This window comes from Eleutherodactylus coqui, chromosome 1 (genome assembly GCF_035609145.1).
Source record: "Eleutherodactylus coqui strain aEleCoq1 chromosome 1, aEleCoq1.hap1, whole genome shotgun sequence".
In the NCBI taxonomy this organism is placed as follows: Eukaryota; Metazoa; Chordata; class Amphibia; order Anura; family Eleutherodactylidae; genus Eleutherodactylus; species Eleutherodactylus coqui.
Window position 1 is genome coordinate 370,300,583 of NC_089837.1, and position 11,005 is coordinate 370,311,587.

The window sequence follows — 11,005 nt, forward strand, 5'->3', positions numbered from 1 at the left end:
TAAAACTTGGCACGGGCATTGATTATGTCATAAATAGGAAAAGCTAATGGGTACCAACTCCATTATTCAATTCTATGCGCAAAAGAATTAGCGTCCAAATTTTACGTATGGAATGTAATTTTCTCACATAGAAACTTAAAATTTGGCACGGGCATTGATTATGTCATAAATAGGAAAACCTAATGGGTCCCAACTCGATTATTCAATTCTATGCACAAAAGAATTAGCGTCAAAATTTTACGTACGGAATGTATTTTTCTCACTTTCCAGTGTCATAGAAACGTGAAATTTGGCACGATCATTGATTATGTCATAAATAGGAAAAGCTAATGGGTCCCAACTCAATTATTCAATTCTATGCGCAAAAGAATTAGCGTCCAAATTTTACGTATGGAATGTAATTTTCTCACATAGAAACTTAAAATTTGGCACGGGCATTGATTATGTCATAAATAGGAAAAGCTAATGGGTCCCAACTCGATTATTCAATTCTGTGCGCAAAAGAATTAGCGTAAAAATTTTACGTACGGAATGTATTTTTCTCACTTTCCAGTGTCATAGAAACGTGAAATTTGGCATGATCATTGATTATGTCATAAATAGGTAAAGCTAATGGGTCCCAACTCAATTATTCAATTCTATGCGCAAAAGAATTAGCGTCCAAATTTTACGTACGGAATGTAATTTTCTCACTTTCCGGTGTCATAGAAACGTGAAATTTGGCTCGAGCATAGATTATCTCCAAAATAGAAAAAGTAATTGGGTCCCAACTCGATTGTTCAATTCTAGCGCAAAAGAATTGGCGTCAAAATTTAACGTACATAATCTAAATCTCTCACTTCCCAATGTCATAGAAACTTAAAACTTGGCAGGAGCATTGATTATTTTATAAATAGGAAAAGCTAATGGGTACCAACTCCATTATTCAATTCTATGCTCAAAAGAATTAGCGTCCAAATTTTACGTATGGAATGTAATTTTCTCACATAGAAACTTAAAATTTGGCACGGGCATGGATTATGTCATAAATAGGAAAAGCTAATGGGTCCCAACTCGATTATTCAATTCTGTGCGCAAAAGAATTAGCGTCAAAATTTTACGTACGGAATGTATTTTTCTCACTTTCCAGTGTCATAGAAACGTGAAATTTGGCACGATCATTGATTATGTCATAAATAGGAAAAGCTAATGGGTCCCAACTCAATTATTCAATTCTATGCGCAAAAGAATTAGCGTCCAAATTTTACGTACAGAATGTAATTTTCTCACTTTCCGGTGTCATAGAAACGTGAAATTTGGCACGAGCATTGATTATGTCATAAATAGGAAAAGCTAATTGGTCCTAACTCAAATATTCAATTCTAGCGCAAAAGAATTAGCGTCCAAATTTTACGTACAGAATGTAATTTTCTCACTTTCCAGTGTCATAGAAATGTGAAATTTGGCACGAGCATTGATTATGTCATAAATAGGAAAAGCTAATGGGTCCCACCTCGATTGTTCAATTCTAAGTGCAAAAGAATTAGCGTCCACATTTTACGTATGGAATCTAATTCTCTCACTTCCTGATGTCATTTTATATAAAGCAAACGTCGCATGGTTACCTCCCCGTGGTATTTCCTGGGTAACACAGAGAACTACGCAAAATGGTGAACATATGTTTTTCCGGTATCTCTAAAGTAACAACGACTTCATAAGATTTCCGTGTGAACACCAGATAAACACCAGTACCAAATTAACTCGGGCGAAGCCGGGTATATCAGCTAGTATATTATATTGGGCACATGCTACACAGATAAAAAAACAGTCATAGTTGACATTTTTAAAAACCTGCCACTAGTGTTGCTTGTCGTGATCGTCCAGGTGATAAAATTGGATCCGGTCATCCTGAAACAATTTTCAGCATGTGTGTCTGCATGTGTTTCTATAAATGTGGCTCAGTTGTTAGCACTGTAGCTTTTCAGTGCTGAGGTCCTAGGTTCAATTCACATCAATGTTAACATCTTCCTGTTCTTCTGCTCCTCTGGAGCAGAAAGGAGAGTTGTAGAGTTGTAGGTTCAAATCTGACCAACACCAACATCTGGCTGGGTTTTTTTTATGTTCTCATTGTGTTTATTCTTGTTGTTCATCCCCTCCTCTAGACTATACCAAACAAGTGTTAGCATTACAGGTATGCAATGTTGGAGTTGTATGTTCAAATCTGACCAAGGGCAACATCTGAATGGAGGTCTTCAAAGTCATGCAGATGTTATCCTTGATGGGACTTCAACTTAGACCCCAGCTCTAAAAGGCACCAGTGCCAATAACTGAACCAAATTCAGAGAAAAGAAAACACACACATATCAATACAGATTTTTACTCCCATTAATTTTAATGGGACTCTGAATTGACTCTTTCAATTCACGATTATTTTTCTTTTAAGTATGGGCGGGACTGCCGACCAGAATATTTCAAATAAACACTCAATTTCCTAATTTATATCTAATGGTACCAGTAGCCACTGGCATAACTATAGGGGATGCTGGGGATGTGGTTGCACTCAGGCCCAGGAGCCTTAGGGGGCCCATAAAGCCTCTCTTCTCCATATAGGGAGCCCAGTACTGTAAATAAAGCATTATAGTTGGGCGCCTTGTTACAGCTTTTGCATTGTGGCCCAGGAACTTCGAGTGACGCCTCTGCCAATAGCCCTGTATACCTTAGGAAAATTAGCTTGTGAAACTCCCATGTCAAATGATAATGAGCTTTCAACAGTCCTGTTGGGGGTACTAGAGAACTGGAGTTGAAAAATACTGCCCTATGACATCCATGTCAATCAAAGAAGAGGGGCTAACTTCAGGTGGATTCAGATGGTCTGGACACTCTCAGAGGACTGCTGGGTAGAGATGAGCGAGCACCAAAATGCTCAGGTGCTCGTTACTCGGGATGAAATTTTCGCGTTGCTCGAGGGTTCGTTTCGAATAACGAACCCCATTGAAGTCAATGGGCGACTCGAGCATTTTTGTATATCGCCGATGCTCGCTAAGGTTTCCATTTGTGAAAATCTGGGCAATTCAAGAAAGTGATGGGAACGACACAGAAACGGATAGGGCAGGCGAGGGGCTACATGTTGGGCTTCCTCTCAAGTTCCCAGATCCCAATACTAAGCCACAATAGCAGCAAGAGTGCCCCCCCTCCCAACAATTTTTACTTCAGAAAAGCCCTCATTAGCAATGCATACCTTAGCTAAGCACCACACTACCTCCAACAAAGCACAATCACTGCCTGCATGACACTCCGCTGCCACTTCTCCTGGGTTACATGCTGCCCAACCCCCCCCCCCCCCCTGCACGACCCAGTGTCCACAGCGCACACCAAATTGTCCCTGCGCAGCCTTCAGCTGCCCTCATGCCAAACCACCCTTATGTCTATTTATAAGTGCGTCTACCATGAGGAGGAACCGCAGGCACACTGCAGAGGGTTGGCACGGCTAGGCAGCGACCCTCTTTAAAAGGGGTGGGGTGATAGCCCACAATGCTGTACAGAAGCAATGAGAAATCCAATCCTGTGCCACCTCCATCTGGAGCTGCACACGTGGGCATAGCAATGGGGAACCTATGTGCCACACGCTATTCATTCTGTCAAGGTGTCTGCATGCCCCAGTCAGACCGCGGTTTTTTATAAATAGTCACAGGCAGGTACAACTCTGCAATGGGAATTCCATGTGCACCCACAGCATGGGTGGCTCTCTGGAACCCACCGGCGGTACATAAATATATCCCATTGCATTGCCCATCACAGCTGAGGTAATGTCATGTTAAATGCAGGTGGGCTTCGGCCCACACTGCATGCCCCAGTCAGACTGGGGTTCTTTAGAAGTAGACACAAGCAGTAACAACTCCCTGTGGACCCACAGCATGGGTGGCTCCCTGGAACCCACCGGCAGTACATAAATATATCCCATTGCAGTGCCCAGCACAGCTGATGTAATGTCATGTTAAATGCAGTTGGGCTTCGGCCCACACTGCATGCCCCAGTCAGACTGGGGTTCTTTAGAAGTGGACACATGCAGTTACAACTATGTGTGGACCGACAGCATGGGTGGGTGACAGGAAGCCACCGGCGGTACATAAATATATCCCATTGCATTGCCCATCAGAGCTGAGGTAATGTCATGTTAAATGCAGGTGGGCTTCGGCCCACACTGCATGCCCCAGTCAGACTGGGGTTCTTTAGAAGTAGACACATGCAGTTACAACTCCCTGTGGACCCACAGCATGGGTGGCTCCCTGGAACCCACCGGCAGTACATAAATATATCCCATTGCAGTGCCCAGCACAGCTGATGTAACGTCAGCTTTAATGCAGGTGGGCAAAAAATTAATTGGATTACACTGTGGGTGAGGGCCCCAAAAAATTGGTGTACCAACAGTACTAATGTACGTCAGAAAAATTGCCCATGCCCAACCAAGAGGGCAGGTGAAACCCATTAATCGCTTTGGTTAATGTGGCTTAATTTGTAACTAGGCCTGGAGGCAGCCCAGTTAAAATAAAAATTGGTTCAGGTGCAAGTTTCAACGCTTTAATGAGCATTGAAACATATAAAAATTGTTTACAAAAATTATATGACTGAGCCTTGTGGGCCTAAGAAAAATTGCCCGTTCGGCGTGATTACGTGAGGTTTCAGGAGGAGGAGGATGAATATAATACACAGATTGATGAAGCTAAAAGGTCCACGTTTTTGATGATGATAGAGAACGATGCTTCCATCCGCGGGTGCAGCCTACGTATTGTTTACGTATCGCTGCTGTCCACTGGTGGAGAAGAAAAGTCTGGGGAAATCCAGGCTTTGTTCATCTGTATGAGTGTAAGCCTGTCGGCACTGTTGGTTGACAGGCGGGTACGCTTATCCATGATGATTCCCCCAGCCGCACTAAACACCCTCTCTGACAAGACGCTAGCCGCAGGACAAGCAAGCACCTCCAGGGCATAGAGCGCGAGTTCAGGCCACGTGTCCAGCTTCGACACCCAGTAGTTGTAGGGGGCAGAGGCGTCACGGAGGACGGTCGTGCGATCGGCTACGTACTCCCTCACCATCCTTTTACACTGCTCCCGCCGACTCAGCCTTGACTGGGGAGCGGTGACACAGTCTTGCTGGGGAGCCAGAAAGCTGTCAAAGGCCTTAGAGAGTGTTCCCCTGCCTGTGCTGTACATGCTGCCTGATCTCCGCGCCTCCCCTGCTACCTGGCCCTCGGAACTGCGCCTTCTGCCACTAGCGCTGTCGGATGGGAATTTTACCATCAGCTTGTCCGCCAGGTTCCTGTGGTATAGCATCACTCTCGAACCCCTTTCCTCTTCGGGTATGAGAGTGGAAAGGTTCTCCTTATACCGTGGGTCAAGCAGTGTGTACACCCAGTAATCCGTAGTGGCCAGAATGCGTGTAACGCGAGGGTCACGAGAAAGGCATCCTAACATGAAGTCAGCCATGTGTGCCAGGGTACCTGTATGCAACACATGGCTGTCCTCACTAGGAAGATCACTTCCAGGATCCTCCTCCTCCTCCTCAGGCCATACACGCTGAAAGGATGACAGGCAAGCAGCATGGGTACCCTCAGCAGTGGGCCAAGCTGTCTCTTCCCCCTCCTCCTCCTCCTCCTCAACGCGCTGAGATATAGACAGGAGGGTGCTCTGACTATCCAGCGACATACTGTCTTCCCCCGCCTCCGTTTCCGAGCGCAAAGCGTCTGCCTTTATGCTTTGCAGGGAACTTCTCAAGAGGCATAGCAGAGGAATGGTAACACTAATGATTGCAGCATCGCCGCTCACCATCTGGGTAGACTCCTCAAAGTTTCCAAGGACCTGGCAGATGTCTGCCAACCAGGCCCATTCTTCTGTAAAGAATTGAGGAGGCTGACTCCCACTGCGCCGCCCATGTTGGAGTTGGTATTCCACTATAGCTCTACGCTGCTCATAGAGCCTGGCCAACATGTGGAGCGTAGAGTTCCACCGTGTGGGCACGTCGCACAGCAGTCGGTGCACTGACAGATTGAACCGATGTTGCAGGGTGCGCAGGGTGGCAGCGTCCGTGTGGGACTTGCGGAAATGTGCGCAGAGCCGGCGCACCTTTCTGAGCAGGTCTGACAAGCGTCGGTAGCTTTTCAGAAAGCGCTGAACCACCAAATTAAAGACGTGGGCCAGGCATGGCATGAGCGTGAGGCTGCCAAGCTGCAGAGCTGCCACCAGGTTACGGCCGTTGTCACACACGACCATGCCCGGTTGGAGGCTCAGCGGCGCAAGCCAGCGGTCGGTCTGCTCTGTCAGACCCTGCAGCAGTTCGTGGGCCGTGTGCCTCTTCTCTCCTAAGTTGAGTAGTTTCAGCACGGCCTGCTGACGCTTGCCCACCACTGTGCTGCCACGCGACACCGATTGCTGGCGACGTGCTGCTGCTGACACATCTTGATTGCGAGACAGAGGTTGCGTAGGAGGAGGAGGGTGGTTTAGTAAAGGAAGCATACACCGTCGCAGATACCACCACCGAGCTGGGGCCCGCAATTCTGGGGGTGGGTAGGACGTGAGCGGTCCCAGGCTCTGACTCTGTCCCAGCCTCCACTAAATTCACCCAATGTGCCGTCAGGGAGATATAGTGGCCCTGCCCGCCTGTGCTTGTCCACGTGTCCGTTGTTAAGTGGACCTTGGCAGTAACCGCGTTGGTGAGGGCGTGTACAATGTTGCAGGCGACGTGGTCGTGCAGGGCTGGGATGGCACATCGGGAAAAGTAGTGGCGACTGGGAACCGAGTAGCGCGGGGCCGCCGCCGCCATCATGTTTTTGAAAGCCTCCGTTTCCACAAGCCTATACGGCAGCATCTCCAGGCTGATAAATTTGGCTATGTGCACGTTTAACGGTTGAGCATGCGGGTGCGTGGCGGCGTACTTGCGCTTGCACTCAAACACTTGCGCTAGCGACGGCTGGACGCTGCGCTGAGAGACATTGGTGGATGGGGCCAAGGACAGCGGAGGTGAGGATGTGGGTGCAGGCCAGGAGATGGTAGTGCCTGTGTCCTGAGAGGGGGGTTGGATCTCAGTGGCAGGTTGGGGCACAGGGGGAGAGGCAGTGGTGCAAACCGGAGGCGGTGAACGGCCTTCGTCCGACCTTGTGGGGTGCTTGGCAATCATATGTCTGCGCATGCTGGTGGTGGTGAGGCTGGTGGTGGTGGCTCCCCGACTGATCTTGGCGCGACAAAGGTTGCACACCACTGTTCGTCGGTTGTCTGCACTCTCAGTGAAAAACTGCCAGACCTTTGAGCAGCTCGGCCTCTGCAGGGTGGCATGGCGCGAGGGGGCGCTTTGGGAAACAGTTGGTGGATTATTCGGTCTGGCCCTGCCTCTACCCCTAGCCACCGCACTGGCTCTTCCAACCTGCCCTGCTGCTGCACTTGCCTCCCCCTCTGAAGACCTGTCCTCAGTAGGCTTAGCAAACCAGGTGGGGTCAGTCACCTCATCGCCCTTCTGCTCTTCCTCCGAATCCTCTGTGCGCTCCTCCCTCGGACTTACTCCAATTACTACTACCTGAGTGATAGACAACTGTGTCTCATCGTCATCGTCCTCCTCACCCACTGAAAGTTCTTGAGACAGTTGCCGGAAGTCCCCAGCCTCATCCCCCGGACCCCGGGAACTTTCCAAAGGTTGGGCATCGGTCACGACAAACTCCACCGGTGGGAGAGGAACCATTGCTGCCCATTCTGGGCAGGGGCCCGGGAACAGTTCCTGGGAGTCTGCCTGCTCCTCAGAATGTGTCATTGTAATGGAGTGAGGAGGCTGGGAGGAAGGAGGAGCAGCAGCCAGAGGATTCAGAGTTGCAGCAGTGGACGGCGCAGAACTCTGGGTGGTCGATAGATTGCTGGATGCACTTTCTGCCATTCACGACAGGACCTGTTCACGCTGCTCATTTTCTAATAAAGGTCTACCGCGTGGACCCATTAATTGTGAGATGAATGTGGGGACGCCAGAAACGTGCCTTTCTCCTAATCCCGCAGCAGTCGGCTGCGATACACCTGGATCAGGAGCTCGGCCTGTGCCCACACCCTGACTTGGGCCTCTGCGTCCTCGCCCGCGTCCACGTCCTCTAGGCCTACCCCTACCCCTCAGCATGGTGTATTACCAGTAGTGCAGAAACAGAATGCTGTAATTAAATGTGCCACTTATTGGCCTGTGTTTGGAGGCTGACTTCGCTTGCGGAACGCACAGCAGAACCAGGAAAGAATTTTGCGCAAGCCCGCTGTAACACTTAGCTGGCTGCGTATGAATTAGGACAACTACCCCCAGCAGAGACGCAGTACAGTCAGGACGGTCACAGGCAGCCCAAATATATTTTTTTGTCCCAAATGTTTTTGGAAAAGCCCACTGCCTATATAGACAGTATATGTCTTTCACGTTTTTCACTGTCCCTGCCTCAGCACTACTGGCCCTATACTATGTAAAATTACTGCAGACTGTTTCCCTCTGGACAGGATGACAGCAATGATGTAACGGGCAACGCAGAGCCAGGAAAGAATTTTGCGCAAGCCTGCTGTAACACTTAGCTGGCTGCGTATTAATTAGGACTACTACCCCCAGCAGAGACGCAGTATAGTCAGGACGGTCACAGGCAGCCCAAATATATTTTTTTGTCCCAATTTTTTTTGGAAAAGCCCACTGCTTATATAGACAGTATATGTCTTTCACGTTTTTCACTGTCCCTGCCTCAGCACTACTGGCCCTATACTATGTAAAATTACTGCAGACTGTTTCTCTCTGGACAGGATGACAGCAATGATGTAACGGGCAACGCAGAGCCAGGAAAGAATTTTGCGCAAGCCTGCTGTAACACTTAGCTGGCTGCGTATTAATTAGGACTACTACCCCCAGCAGAGACGCAGTACAGTCAGGACGGTCACAGGCAGCCCAAATATATTTTTTTGTCCCAAATTTTTTTGGAAAAGCCCACTGCCTATGTAGACAGTATATGTCTTTCACGTTTTTCACTGTCCCTGCCTCAGCACTACTGGCCCTATACTATGTAAAATTACTGCAGACTGCGGACGCAATGCTCTGCACGGCCGATATACAAAAAAAAAAAAATGCGCAACACTGCAAAAAGCAGCCTCAACAGTACTGCACACGGTCAGATGTGGCCCTAAGAAGGACCGTTGGGGTCCTTGAAGCCTAAAATACTCCTAACACTCTCCCTATAGCAGCTCCGGCACCAACAGCACTTTCCCTCCTCTATGTCAGAATGCATCTGTGGCGAGCCGCGGAAGGGGCCGATTTATATACTCGGATGACACCTGATCTCGCCACCCACTCACTGCAGGGGGGTGGTATAGGGCTTGAACGTCGCAGGGGGAAGTTGTAATGCCTTCCCTGTCTTTCTATTGGCCAGAAAAGCGCGCTAACGTCTCAGAGATGAAAGTGAAAGTAACTCGAACATCGCGTGGTGCTCGCCTCAAGTAACGAGCATCTCGAACACGCTAATACTCGAACGAGTATCAAGCTCGGACGAGTACGTTCGCTCATCTCTACTGCTGGGAGCTAATTAGTATTCGGCACAGGAGTTTTAAAAACTACTTTTCTGGAGGCTACTGAGAATTATTAGACATATGTAGGTTTAGAAAGGTGTTTTGAAGGCTGATAGCATGGTGAGAATCATTTGATAGGGTGAATCCTGGTGATAGGTTTCCTTTAAATGTAGTGCAACAGAATAGAGATCTGTATGCTGTATGAGGTCCTACTGCATGATGTATTATTTATCATACATATCACAAAGTAATCATATAGAAAATCTGCACAATACTGTCTGCATTTATAAATTATGCATGTGGAAAACTGCATTCTTCTAACCCGCAATTTTTTTTTTATGTAGCAACTAATTTAAGTAATGGTTGAACATTTTAGAACTCACCATTTCCCTAACAACCAATACTTCCCTAGCAACACTGTAAGAGACCGACATGTATTTCTGTAGGCTGTGCATAGTATTTCACACTCTGATTAATTTGTACTGGGTATGCAGTAATATTGTGCCACTTGGATGTAGTGCATACAGTGAATACTCTATTTGTCTGTCGGTCTATTATACTTCAGTAATATTAATCTGTCCATTAATGAAGCATAGCGATTATGAATCATTTTCACCTATTTTGGTGCAAATGACAGTGCAACAGGTGTGGAGAGGCAGCAGCAAGACAACCTCCCAAAAGAGAATGGGTTTTGTAGGTGAGGGCCACAGACAAATACTTTCTTCCTATCGTTCCTGTCTGATTCTTCTTTAGTTTTGCATTTTGCTAGTGTCTTAGTCACTACAGGTAGCATGAGGCGGTACCTGCAGTCCAGTCAGGTTGCATAAGTAGTCCTTCTCCTACAGGATAGCAGATTTTGCTGTATCTCCCAGCACAGTGCATCTGTGCGAGGAGTAGTGCCAGACCCCTTCAAAATGACCTCTAGCGGGTTACTGGTTTGCGCGTTTCTGACCAGACTACATGATGGTGGCATGACGATCTGATATCCTGTAGTGGGACCTGTTCTCACAGCCAAGCACCATGCGACTCAACTGATATTCGCCAGAGAATACCAAAATCGGAAATTGGCAGGTTCACCATTGGTGTTCCTCTTGACCCTCTTCAAAGATAAGAACTAGAGTTGAGCGAACGTACTCTTCCAAGCTTGATGCTCGTTCGAGTATTAGCATACTCGATGGTACTTGCTACTCGAGCGAGCATCATGCCGTGTTCGACCCCGCCCCAGTTAGGGCCCCTCCACGCTGCGACATGTTAGTTTTGATCCCTCCTTGCTGCGCACGTCAATTGTAGTTTGTGGCTGGCTTGGCGGAGGGGGGAAGAGATAGAGACAGAGAGAGAGAATAAAAAGCTCAGCAACCGGCGGGTCCCATACAAAAATGCTCAAGTCTTCCATTGAAGTCAATGGGGTTCGTTACTCGAATAGAGCTCTTGAATTTTACGAAAAGCTCGACTCGAATAACGAGTACCCGAGTATT